This window comes from Pelophylax lessonae (genome assembly GCF_965119305.1).
Source record: "Pelophylax lessonae genome assembly, chromosome: 1".
Lineage (NCBI taxonomy): Eukaryota > Metazoa > Chordata > Amphibia > Anura > Ranidae > Pelophylax > Pelophylax lessonae.
The window spans coordinates 789,566,583-789,580,332 of NC_138768.1; the positions used below are offsets into that span (position 1 = coordinate 789,566,583).

Sequence of the window (13,750 nt, forward strand, 5' to 3'; positions counted from 1 at the left end):
AAATATTTAACTAAACAGGCTCCGGTATGAAGTTACCTGGACAGGTAATACCTGCAGTGACTAACCAGGACTGTACATAGCTGAAGGGATGCCAAGGGTGGCGTTTTTATTCACATGACTGCTATGAAGAAATGCAATCCTCCTGACACAGAGGGCTGGGCAGGAACTCAGCTGCCTTCAGGTATCTGCACTGAAGAACCTCGAGAGGGAGGAAACCTGCCTGTGACATCACCGGGGGAAGCTTTAAAAGAGCCCAAAGAAAAGAGCAATCAGCTGAGAGCCGGCTACACCGCGGACGGGACCGAGCCATGGGCGACACTGGAGCCTAGGTACCGCACTGACATCGGACTGACACCGCACTGACATCGGACTGACACCGCACTGACAGCAGACTGACACCGCACTGACAGCAGACTGACACCGCACGGAGCGGGGCCAGCGCTACCCGACATGCAGGTAATTCAATGGTAGGGATCGCAGTGCTGGGATCTCAGTGGCCAGCATAGTTCTCCTATTCATTACCAAGGAGATACATTGTAACTTTATAGGATTACAGTGGAGCAAAATACAAAGAGGGATTCTATTAACGGGGTGAGAGATTCCCAATATAAGCAGAGCTCTGAAATGTCCTGAAAATTCAGGACTGACTGCAGAAGCTGATGGCACTGTGAAGAGGTTCTGCAGCAGTGCCACTTCTGTCTTTGCAAGATCTGTAAGCCAGTTTACAGTGAATCAGTACAAGATTGGCTGCAGAAGCTCTAATTAGTGGATGGCACAGGGAAGAGGGAGCAAAGAGGTTCTGCAGCAGTGCCACTGTTGTCTTTGCCACATCTGTAACCCAGTTTAAAGTGAACCTGTTTAAAGATTGGCTTCAAAAACACTTATTAATGACTTACGCTGGGGAAAAAGGAGGTTCTGCAGCAGTGCCACTTTTGTTTTTGCTAGATCTGTAAAGTGAACCTGCTAAAGATTGGCTACAGAAACACTTATTAATGCCTTACCCTGGGGAACAAAGAGGTTCTGCAGCAGTGCCACTGCTGTCTTTGCCACATCTGTAACCCAGTTTAAAGTGAACCTGTTTAAAGATTGGCTTCAAAAACACTTATTAATGACTTACGCTGGGGAAAAAGGAGGTTCTGCAGCAGTGCCACTTTTGTTTTTGCTAGATCTGTAAAGTGAACCTGCTAAAGATTGGCTACAGAAGCATTAACTAATGACAAAGGGAAGAGGAAGCAAAGAGGTTCTGCAGCAGTGTCACTTCTGTCTTTGCTACATCTGTAACCCAGCCTAAAATTAACCTGTAAAAGCTTGGTTGCAGAAGCTCTAACTAGTGAATGACAAAGGGAAGAGGAAGCCAAGAGGTTCTGCAGCAGTGTCACTCCTGCTTTAGCTGTAACCCAAAGTGAACTTGTAGAATTGTCTCCAGAAGCTCTTACAATAGTGGGTTACACTGGTGAGGAGGAGAAAAGAGGTTCTGCAGCAGTGACACTTTTGTTATAGCTACATCTGTAACCCGGCCTAAAGTGAATCTGTAAGGTTGGCTGCAGAAGCTGTAATGACCCACACGCACGATCCAAAAATCGTATGAAAAATACAGTTTTCGAAGCGATCGTACAATTATTGGATCATTCGTACACAACGTTCGAGAGCCGATCACGACATTTCATTAGATCAGACAAACACAAAAAGTTTTCTCGTACGATACCAGATCGTACAATTTTTCGTTTAATCAGTACAGTTGTCGTTCGGAAATACAATACAAATACATTACATCACTTACGATTTTTTTATTATGTCGTACGAACATTTTTCGGAACTTTAGTAAACTCTTCAGTTTCGATATGCGGCAAGCATGCAAAGAAAAATGGATGATCTGTCGTACGATTTTCAAATTGTGTATACGGGCCATTATAGTGGGTTCTGCAGCAGTGTCACTCCTGATTTAGCTGCACAAGTAACCCAAAGTGAACCTGTAAGATTGGCTGCAGAAGCTCTTACAATAGTGGGTTACACTGGAGAACAATGAGCTTCTGCAGCAGTGCCACTTCTGTCTTTGCCAGATCTGTAACCTAACCTAAAGGGAACCTGTAAAAGATTAGCTGCAGAAGCACTAAGTAATTCCTTGGAGAACAATGAGGTTCTGCAGCAGTGCCACATCTGTCTTTGCTAGATCTGTAACTCAGCTTAAAGTGAACCTGTAAAAGATTGGTTGCAGAAACTTTAATTACAGTGGGTGACACTGGGCAGAGGAAATAAAAGATGTTCTGCAGCAGGGCCACTTTTGCTTTGGCTTGATCTGCCAGCCGCTGTATGTTGGTTATGTTCTCTGTGTCTGCTCCCAGATTAGTGTATTGGTGTCACTTGATGAAAGTAGATGGGCTCAGATCTCTGGAGTCTCTGCCCACCCTACCTCTAGAATGGCAGCAGGGCACAGAAGTCAGAGATTTCACTGGAAAAAATGAATAATGTATTTATTAAAACTCATCACTGGCTTTGGTAATGTTCAGTGGGGGTATGCCATGATTGAAGCTGGTAATGGTTCCACAAATAGGGCAGGTAGATTCCTTGGGGCAGCACAGTGGCTTCATGGTTGGCACTTCTGACTTGCAGCATTAGGGTTCCTGGTTTGGACAAGGGCAGTATCTGCATGTTCTCCCTGTAATTCCATGGGTTTCTATTCACACTGGTAGGTTATTTAGCTTCTGTCAAATTTGTCTCTAGTATGTTTATATATGCATTGGAGATAGGGACTTTAGATTGTGAACTCCTTGAGGGCAGGGACTGATGTGAATATAGCTGGTTCCTCTATAACAGGGGTCTCAAAACTTTGAAACAAAGGGCCAGTTTACTGCCCTTCGAACATTATAGGGCCAGATTTTTGCTAGTGGGAGTAGAAAATGCCCTGGCATCTGTGGGAGTAAATGATAGCATAGGTTTGGTGGTCAGTGGGAATAGAAAATTTACATTAGTGTCAGTGGGAGGAATAGTGCCCCATCATTGGTGTCAGTAGGGGGAACAGTGCCCCATCATTGGTGTCAGTAGGGGGAACAGTGCCCCATCATTGGTGTCAGTAAGCGGAATAGTGCCCCATCATTGGTGTCAGTAAGAGGAATAGTGCCCCATCATTGGTGTCAGTAAGCGGAATAGTGCCCCATCATTGGTGTCAGTAAGAGGAATAGTGCCCCATCATTGGTGTCAGTAAGAGGAATAGTGCCCCATCATTGGCGTCAGTAAGAGGAATAGTGCCCCATCATTGGCGTCAGTAAGAGGAATAGTGCCCCATCATTGGCGTCAGTAAGAGGAATAGTGCCCCATCATTGGCGTCAGTAAGAGGAATAGTGCCCCATCATTGGTGTCAGTAAGAGGAATAGTGCCCCATCATTGGTGTCAGTAAGAGGAATAGTGCCCCATCATTGGTGTCAGTAAGAGGAAATCGTGCCCCATCATTGGTGTCAGTAAGAGGAAATTGTGCCCCAATCATTAGTGTCAGTAGGGGAAATAGTGCCCCATCATTGTTGTCAGTAAGAGGAATAGTGCCCCATCATTGGCGTCAGTAAGAGGAATAGTGCCCCATCATTGGCGTCAGTAAAAGAAAAGGAATTGGCAGCACTCCAGGTTGAGTCAAAATCCAGGTTTATTGACTGGACATCCAAATATGACAATCGTGACAAGGTAGACGCGTTTCACACACTGACTGTGTGCTTAATCATTACTTGTCACGATTGTCATATTTGGATGTCCAGTCAATAAACCTGGATTTTGACTCAACCTGGAGTGCTGCCAATTCCTTTTCTTTTATCAAGTTTTCACGGAGGCGAGCCGGGGCATGCACCTGTGTGAGTCATCAGGCAATTACACCACCTTGAGCAGTGACTCCTTGTCTGTTCAATTGGCATCAGTAAGAGGAATAGTGCCCCATCATTGGCGTCAGTAAGAGGAATAGTGCCCCATCATTGGCATCAGTAAGAGGAATAGTGCCCCATCATTAGTGTCAGAAGGAATAGTGCTCCATCATTGGTGCCAGTGGGAGGAATAGTGGCCCCTCACTGGTACCAGTGGGAGGAATAGTGGCCCCTTACTGGTGTCAGTGGGAGGAAAAGTGCTGCAAAGGCCAGATAAAGGCAAGAAAAGGGCCACATCTGGCCCACGGCTGCAGTTTGGAGACCCCTGCTCTATAATAAGAGATCTAGTGCAAGTCCCTGAGCCACCATTCACACCTAGTAAGTGCGTCCAGGCGTTTGTTTTTTTTGCTTGTGCATATGAATGTTATGTTTGTGGACATGTATGCCGGCTTCTAGGGTGCACCTGGAAGGAGTGTAGAGAAGAACAGCTGTTCAGGCCAAAAATGCACAAAAACGATTGTTGCGAGTTTACAGGTTCTTACCTTGAAGTCTGGGCCAAAAAATGAGGCACAGCTCTCCTACTCCTATACCTTTCCCAATCTTCACGTGACTGAGCGTGGAGATGTGAACAGCCTGCATTGAAACAAATCTAATTCCTACTGTTGAGCGTCGTCGTGCGTAGGCTTAGGTGTAAAACATGTGCAAAGATGTGAATGGGGGCTTAACATGAAATGCATACACCTAGATTACACATGTGTACACACGCTTAGAGGTTGGGTGACGTTCCCCTGTTCTCTTTACTATCTCTGCACGCCACTCTTATCAGTTATACAAACACACGTCAGCTAAAATACAAGGAGTTGTAAACTAAAATGATTCTTATATATGTATTGAACTTTGAGCTAGATCTTTGCTCTACACTGCTGCTAAGCATAGTGCCGGAACTGCTGAGGAACAACAAGGCTCAGCATGCACTGGCTGCTGAGAGAAGAGCATGCAAATCTAGAATATCAGAGCCAGTCAATGTATATAGGAGAGACAGAAATGTTTTAAGGAGCCAAACACTGCATTTAAAAAAAAAAATGAAGTGCTTCAACTGCATGCTTCATGTGTATATATGTATATGTATGTATGTATGTATGTATGTATGTATGTGTGTATATATATATATATATATATATATATATATATATATATATATATATATATTCTTTATATAGGCTTGGCCTAAAAAAAAAAAAAAAAATGCGGTGAAAGATTTCTTCTTAAAAATGATGAGTAATATAGAGATTTCCCTATATTTAAAAAAAAAAAAATAGCATAGAATAAGCAAACTCAGTATGTCTGATGCTTGCAATTGATGCCCAATCTGCTGCAGCTGTGCTTTGACAGTACTACATGACTTTGAAAAGTTTGGCGGTCAGTTTGTACCGATGACCAGTTACAGCTCAGCTCCTGACATTCCTTTTTGGAAACCAAATCCCTATCCCTCGGTTAAACCTCTATGAAAATGTTATTTAACATATAAGTGTTTTACTGCAACAGACCTTTTATCCAGCCTTTAAATGATGGGATTTAATTTGAGTGCCGGTTCACACATATGCAATGCGGGAACCCTGCGGATCCACTGCGGGTTCCGGCATTGCATTCAAATCGCAGGCAGTTCACACTGCCATATGCGAATTGCTGGGGGTGTCTACGAAGTTAATGACACCTCCAGATCAGTTTGCATTTCACAGTGCAAACTGTCAGTTCGAACATATATCGGATCGCATAGGTGTGAACCACCATGCAATCCGATTCTGCTGCAGACCCAAAAAAAAGGTCCTGTGCGAGTTGTGTCGGAATGCGATGTGAATTAGGCCATACAATCTGTATGGCTGAATTGGCATCACACAGATATCGCATGTGATTTTCAGGGCAGTGCGCTCTGAATCACATGCGATGTCTGTCATGGCACTAATGTGAACCGGGACTAACAGGAAAAGGGGTAAACCATTTATTTTTAGCATACAAAGGCCCTATTCACACTTATGAATGTTGCTGCAACACGCGGTAAAACATTGCAAAGTAAAGCAAGGAATCTGGTGTATGCGTGTCACCATTCATTGTGAATGACACCCCATACTACACTACATTAGAGGGGGAGACATGATGCACCCACCCGTGCCATAGATTATGTGTTTTGTTGTGCCATATCGCTAAGAGTAATGTGGATTTTTGGATCATTTGTGGTGCATTTATTCAATCCATAATGAACAGGCTGTTTCCAAACATCACATGGTGATGCTGTCGCTGCATACGATACTGACCAACACTAATTTTCTGGTCTGGTTATATTTTCTGGCTTTGTCATATTATGATCAGGCCTTGCATCTAGAGTACAATGGTCTGGTATTACCAGCCCTTTGTACTCCCCTGAGTCATCATTTTTGAATAAACATAGGAGATACTTTTCTCTGTCCACTCTGGTGACCCCAGCAGTTGTGCTGCGGCGGCTTTTCGACCCCTGGTTTTAAGTTGAAGGAAATACTGGGATGGTGACAGAAGAGTTTCTTGGGTTTTTAAAATGATGGCTTTCCTCTCCTACCTACCTCCAATAGATGGGTTGTTCGCATTCAGATTTAGACACCTTTGAAGAAGAGAAATTCTTCTTGAAATGCTTCAGGTGTCCTCTTCATCTGTTTTTGCATACCAAACCCTCATTTGTGTTTTATTGTGAGATGTTTTACTATTCAATGCAAAGCTGTTTTTGATGTACATGTATGTATTCTCTTTAAATATGTTTGCATAAATAAGTCTTTTTACTTTTTTTTTAATAAACTTTCTCAGCCTATACCTATATAGTCCCACAATAAAGAGGATTTTCCAAAAACAATTTGTTATTGGAATGATAGCACCTCACAAATGCCTTACCATTATCCACTATATCGTTAGTGTCCATGGGAGGAAATGTGCCCCTTTGTTGGTGTCAGTGGGGGGAATTATGCCCCATTGTTGGTGTCAGAGGATGAAATGTTGCCCAAGGGCTGGATAAAAGCCAGCAAAGAGCCACAGTTTGGAGACCACTGCTCTGGGGTATTGCATGGCACCATCCATTGTTGTCACTACGACCACTATCCATTTACCTTTGTCTCAACACTGTATGGAGTTCAGTCTAGAACTTTACTATTATAATGTGCATTAACACACCAAAAGGAATCACAAATTGTGATTGACGTTACTGAGCGTGTGTCCTTTTCCTACATCAGGACTTGAAAAATTTGCTTTAAATCTAGGAACCAGCTAAAAAAAGTTAAGAGCCAGTTTTTTTAAAACTAACAAATCTTACGAGTAAAACATGTAACATGTTCCTGAAGATGAACTTATCCTTTAATCCTTTCACAGCCAGAGACGTTTTTTGCACGTTGAAAAAATAATTTTAGGCCTGAAGATTACATAAACCCCTAAAACATCTATTTTCTGAAAGCAGACAACCTAGAGAATAAAATAGTGGTATTTCCAATTTTTTTATCACACAATATTACTGCAAAGGTCTAGCAAACGCAACATTTCAGTAAAAAATACATTAAAAGGTAATTGTAGGTGGCAAAAAAACGCAATAAATTACCACATTTTTTTGGTAAAATATAAAAGATTAGGTTGCATCGAGTAAATGGATACCCAACATGTCAAACCATTTGCGTGTGCCCATGAAATAGCGACAAACTTCAGTACCCTATATTTAGCAAAGGGGACGCTTTAAAAGTCCCCTATAGTTGATCAGTTTAACGTAACTAAGCAGGTCTGGTGCTAGAATTGTTGCTTCCATTCTGGCATGCACGATGATATGTATCGCAATCAGTGTTTTCATGCATAGGGGCCTGTGCAGGGTGTATGCAGCACTTGGGCAGAAGTCCAGGTGCCTGGATGAAATTTCTTGTCGCCATCACGACCTGGTGCCTGGGGTTTTTCGAGCCTTGTCCTACATACTTTGTGATAAATGTTGTCCCCAAGTGTTGTCCCCAATCTCCATTCCAAAATGCTGGGAGGTATATTATTACTATCTGACCTTAGATTAGTCCATTTGTAGTTGGTTGCTACGCAAGATCCATCAGATGTCCGTTTTGTGCTAAAACCTCAGTGTGAATTATTATTCTATGGACTACTATTCCAATACAGTAAAAGAGCCGGCAACTCCAAATCCATATGAAAGATTTATTGGTTACAAAGGGGCTGACGCGTTTCGTCAAACCGCCAGCACAAAATTAGAGCGAGATACAGAATATATATGTTGTGCAAAAACTCCACCTACCTAACAAGCAATAAAACAATTGTGAAAATTAAAAATACAATTCACTTAAATAGCAAGCAGGCATATCAGTAAAAGAGAACGACATGGACATCATAAATGTTGAAAAGAAAAAAATCACAATTCAGGCCAAAAACAAGCAAATCAAAAGATGAAGACGAACCTAAAAAAAAAATGATTCCAATACATGGATGGTACAGAGAAGCCTGTACTATACTTGAAGTCAGGCATCTGCAGATTTTGTCACACCACTTTGTTAACACGCTATATATTATTTCTGGTTGGTGTCAGAATCAGTCCTGTCACTAAGGAAAATGTTCCTATATATCTGCCACAGTCATGCTTTGTAACTGTAAAAAGATGCCATTGATTTGGGTTGGGGATAACCGGAGTCCAATTCATTTAGTGCACTTTTACTGGAATATTTCCTAATTACTTTCTTCTCCAACCTGGCTGTAAAAGGCGTCTTATTGTTCCTGCACCACTCAGCTTTATAGATTACTTTTTATCGCTTCTGTGGTTTATTGCCAAGCGTTACCATATGGTTTAGTTCTGCGGTTTTTGATGAAAGGTTTGTATTTCCCCCCCCATCTTTCTCCTCTTCATATGAACTGATCATTATATCTGCTGCCTATGATGGCTTACATAATCTAATAACACCCATCGGAGAGCATGTAAAGCTGTCAGTGGGGTTTGGACGTGCGCTTTACATTACCTACAAATATGTTAGGAATGAAAGGAAAAGCTACAGGCTTGTTTGTTGGTATGAGAGCTGGAATGTGTGTGACATTACCGTACTGACAGCATTTCTGCAGGGTTCCTCTGCGTTTATTGCATTTTTGTTGTAGGCACCACGGGGGTGAGAGACGGTAACGAACGAAACAATATTTTAATGTTAAAATTCCTGGGCTGGGGATTGTAGGATAAGTCAGCTTTACACGATTGGAAGAATAACTTGGATGATTTTTAGTTTGTCGCAGAGTTGGAATTTGGATATACATTGAAGGGGATAGGTTATTTAGAGCAGATGATCTACTGAAAGCAGGTTTATTATTTTTTTTTTTTTTTCTATTGAATACACTTTTCTTTTTTTTTTTCTTAGCTTAGCTTGTAAACCTTCACAGTATATTCAGCTCTCCCCCATTCACACTAGAGCATTTTGTCGCAAAAATTCCTGCAGTGCAACAGAGCTCAAGATGTAGAATCCCATTATTCACAGAGATGTATAGTAACTAAGTAGAACTACTTCACTACTGTACTTAAGTACCGAAATGCGGTATCTGTACTTTCCTAGAGTAGAATTTTTTTCTCCTACTTCTACTTTTACTTCACTACATTTTTTCGATGATTTCGATACTTCTACTCCGATATTTTTTTTTTGTGCTGCATAGTTACTCGTTACTTTTAAAAAAATTACCACTGCCAGAACAGTAGATGGCAGGTTGCATAAAGCTCAAAAAAATGTGTATAATGTCATTTGTAAATCAGCGCATACGAAAATAAAGGCTGTGTATAATAAAAGCTGCTATACCAAATATTTCCAATAAAAAGAAAATATGAAACAAACAAATGGTGCTACAGCGCTTAAAGTGCATCAAGAAACTACTAACAAACACAGGTTAATCATTTGAATAAATCATTTGAAATAATAAAAAACAATATGATGTTCAAACTTTTGACTTCTTTCTTTAATAACTACATAACACAGTACTTGTACTTCTACTTTCAGTACTTGAGTAGAATTTTTTTTTTTCAAAACTACTGGTACTTTTTACTTTTAGTACTTAAGTAGCAAATTTTTTGAAAACACTACTTGCAATACTTAAGTAAAAAAAATGTTGAATACTTTAGTACTTCTACTTAAGTAACTTTTTCTGCGAGCACTTCCACTTCTACTCAAGTCACTTTTTGATCGAGCACTTGTACTTTTACTCAAGTAGAAATTTCGAGTACTTTATACAAGTCTGATTATTCACAATGAACACATTTATACCCCCAGCATTGTCGCTTGTCCCCTATCATGTGAAACTCATAAAAGTAGGGATCGACCGATATAGTTTTTTCATTACCGATACTGATATTTTGGTCATCGGGTATCGGTATGGGCCGATATTTTCGTACATTTAAAAACATTTTTATTTATTTTTTTTAATCACTTGACAGGTACTCTTGTGGAGGGATCTGGGGACTAAAAGACCCCAACCCCGTCCTCTGCACTTAAAAGCATTCAAAACGCCAAGTTTGGCTGTTTTGAATGCTGTCATTTTTTAAATCTGGCGCCAGTACCCGGAAGTGATGTCACTCATGACATTACTTCCGGCTTTTTGCATGGAGACCTGATCAGAGCCAAATATGGCTTTGATCGGGTCTTCGGCGGCCGTGCAGGCTGGTTGCCCACGTCTCCCGGTGGGAAGGGAGACCTGGGTGAGCCGCGGAAGGCAGCAGGAGAGGGGGACATCCCCTCCCGCTCCTTGTAATGACAGCCGAGCGGCTTCTCAGCCACATCGGTTGTCATTACAAGACAGCCGATCGTTGGCTACGGACGCTGGTACCAGGGTGATGCCTCTAGCTGCAGGCATCACTCCAGTACATGCACTTTCCCGAAATATCGGTAATATCAGCCACCTTGATATATCGGGGAAAGTGCATATTGGCCCTCGATATATCAGCTTTAACGATAATCACTCAATCTCTACATAAAAGTATATGACCTTCTATTGGGCACAATAATTTTTTGCTCAATAGATTTTAAAGGGAGCGTTGGTAAAAACACTTGAAAAACGTGTGTTTGTGTATGTTTTTCAGGCATTTCCATTTAAGTCAATGGGGCCAATTCTGCTCTTGTTCTTTAAGTCGCATGTAAAAATATGCAAAGAAGCTCACAATCAAGTTTTAATGAACCTTTAACAATGTATCAGGCAGCTTTTAAAAAAACTTGAAGGTTACCTTGTTCATACTAGCAGCTGTAGTGGTGATACAATTGTGCTGTTGAGCCCCCCCACCCCCACCACCACCACATTTAGCTGCAGAGACTGCGGCCAGGGGTGCACCCATGCAGAAATTATACCCCCTGTCACTTTCGGTGGGCGTAGTGCCTGCCAAACATGACCCATTCAAGTGAATGAGGCTGCTCTGTAAGAGCCCCGCAACAACGTACAGTGTGGGGCGCTAATGCAGCGATAAAGGGGTTAAAGCAGGTGGTGAGCAGGCAATATAACGCCTCTTTGCTGCCTATCAAACACTCTCTGAAGAGAAATCTGAAGCAACACTAGTGTGAATGAGTCCTAAGACTGACCGTACATGTTACAATCTGATTGGGGGGGAGGTTTGCCTTAGATTGCAGAAAGGGTTCTTTACCTTTAGAGCAGTAAAAATGTGGAACTCCCTTCCCTAGGAAGTGGTACTAGCTGAGTGTTGACAACTTTAAAAAACTTTTAGATATCTTCCGCAGGATGCAGAATCTACAGGGCTATGGGAATTGTTAGAGAATAAAAAACACATTGGAACTGGTTGGACCTGTGTGTGCTTTTTTTTTTTTTTTCTTTTTTTTCTTGTTTGTTTTTTAGCCCTATAAACTGTATGTACAATCTCCTTTGACTTTCTGAATAACTAAGCAATATACAGGCCTCTCTGATTGGATAAAAATGTAAGTATGTTTCCTAGATTTACCAGACTTTGTACACCCAGATTGTAATATATTCAGTTTTTACAGCTTCTTTAACACTTTTCATCTCCAGGGTTGAGAGTTTGATGAGAGTTCTGAATGCAAATTATAAGTTGTGCTGAAGCAAATGAAAGGCCCAGGTAAAAGCCATGCTTAAAGTTGAATTATGGGTAAAAAAACTTTTATTTAGAAAAAAAAAAAATCCTAAATATCCACAAAGGTTATAAATCCACTTTTATGTGCACCAAATGCCTTTGCAAATTCAGTTATTACCTTGTAAAAATAGCAATGTCATGATTGCTGTGCTGTACATAGTCTGTGCAGAGAGCGAAGCTGTGGGAGGGACCAACAGGCTCCACCCACTACAGCCTGCCTGCAGAGACCAGACCAGCAGTGAGCGCTCTTTATTACAGGAAGCTCCTGCATGGAGGTAAAGATTTACACTGGATTACTGCATATATCTGGAGGAAATACACAAAGCACCCCATGATTTAAGGAAGAATACACCTTGTATTTAGACAATATTTGCTTGACTAGGGTACTAAAGATGTCTTCGTCCTTCCGCTTTGACCTGTACCATACCCTCCGACCCCTTCAATAATCACACTGACAACCAGGTGGAGTTAATGGCCAAAGCAGCCTTTTATTAACCAAAGCTGTACCTCAGATGGGTCCCTACTAGTGGTTGACCGATATCGGTTTTTCATTTGCAATAATTTTTATTAAGTTTTCAAAAACAAGGTGACAATCAACAGGGTAGTCACATAAAAGTAGAGAAATATAGCGCATGTGCCAATTGATCTCTCAAAAGGTAATATATGTCCCCAACACTGATAGCAACCAGAGGTTCCAAGATGCCCAGCGACCCCATGGAGGCCGTTGCCCGGGTGCCCCAGAAGTGTGGACGTGCCCGCCCCCCCATCTGGCCTTAAACATAACAGGGCCATTAAGCAAGGGGGTTAACAATGCCCAGGGGCAGATTGGCAACTTTCAGCCAAGGGGGCAAGTACAAACCAGAAGCCCATGGTGCAGCAACTTGGCCCCCCACCCACTCTCCCTCTTCCTGGCCTCCTCCTGATCCCCATTCCAGGCTGAAGCTCTGCACTGGGTACTCTCTACTCACTGGCCAAATACGGGTTCCCGTCCTGGCCAGCAGGGGGGCAGTTGGGGGGAGCTGGGACGGCTCACTGGAGCTGCCTAGGGAAGGAGAGTGTCCAGTGGGGCATGGAACTGGCCTTTGCTCAGATACAGTGTACACCATCCATGCTGGGGGGGAGCCCTGCGCTCTGTCCTTGTCTTCATCCCGCACTCAGTAGGTCAGCAGTGGGGACTTTTTACTTCTCTTTACCAGGAATTCTTTAGACATGTCTGTGGCAGAAGCAGTGCAGCCGTTTTAGGGGGCATCAGAGAAGCCCGGGGGGCAATTGCCCCCCTGCCCCCTGGCCCAGTCCTCCCCTGACAATGCCACAAAGGCCGCTAAGAATCATAGCCGCACCGTAGCTGAGTCACAAAAATGACCTAAAAACAGGAGGAGGAGAGACAAAGAAAAAGAAAAGGGAGAAACGACAAAGGAAAGAAACAGGAGGGGAAAGAAATGAGAGCAGTCCAAGAGTGGGCACCGCCAGGGCAATTTGACTATGTCAAAGAAGTAGAAGGGGCCCTTTCGGCATCAATTACAAAGAGGCCGATAGATATTGGATCCAGATTTCCCAAACTCTATCAAATTGGCGGCGCCTATCCAAAAGAGTGGCCGAGAGGCATTCGTTTAGCATGATCCAGGTCAACTTATGCTTGACAAGGTCAAACGAAACAGTGGGGGACCTCCATGAGCAAGCTATTGCCAGTCTGGCCGCCTTAAGGATGAATTCCACCAATTTCCTAGCCCCACGGAGCTTGATATCGGTATCTGCAACGAAAAAACAATATTTTGGCCATTGCATATCGGTATCGGCC

The 13,750-nt window shown here is 42.5% G+C and overlaps 1 protein-coding gene across 1 annotated transcript in view; it reads left to right on the forward strand.

Moving 5' to 3' along the window:
• Nucleotides 1-223: 223 nt before the first annotated feature.
• HS3ST1 (heparan sulfate-glucosamine 3-sulfotransferase 1) overlaps nucleotides 224-13,750 on the forward strand; it is a 50,515-nt gene continuing 36,988 nt past the window's right edge. The window contains exon 1 of the mRNA XM_082252450.1: nucleotides 224-456. The gene's annotated coding sequence lies outside the window, so the exon portion shown is untranslated. The remainder of the gene's footprint in view (nucleotides 457-13,750) is intronic.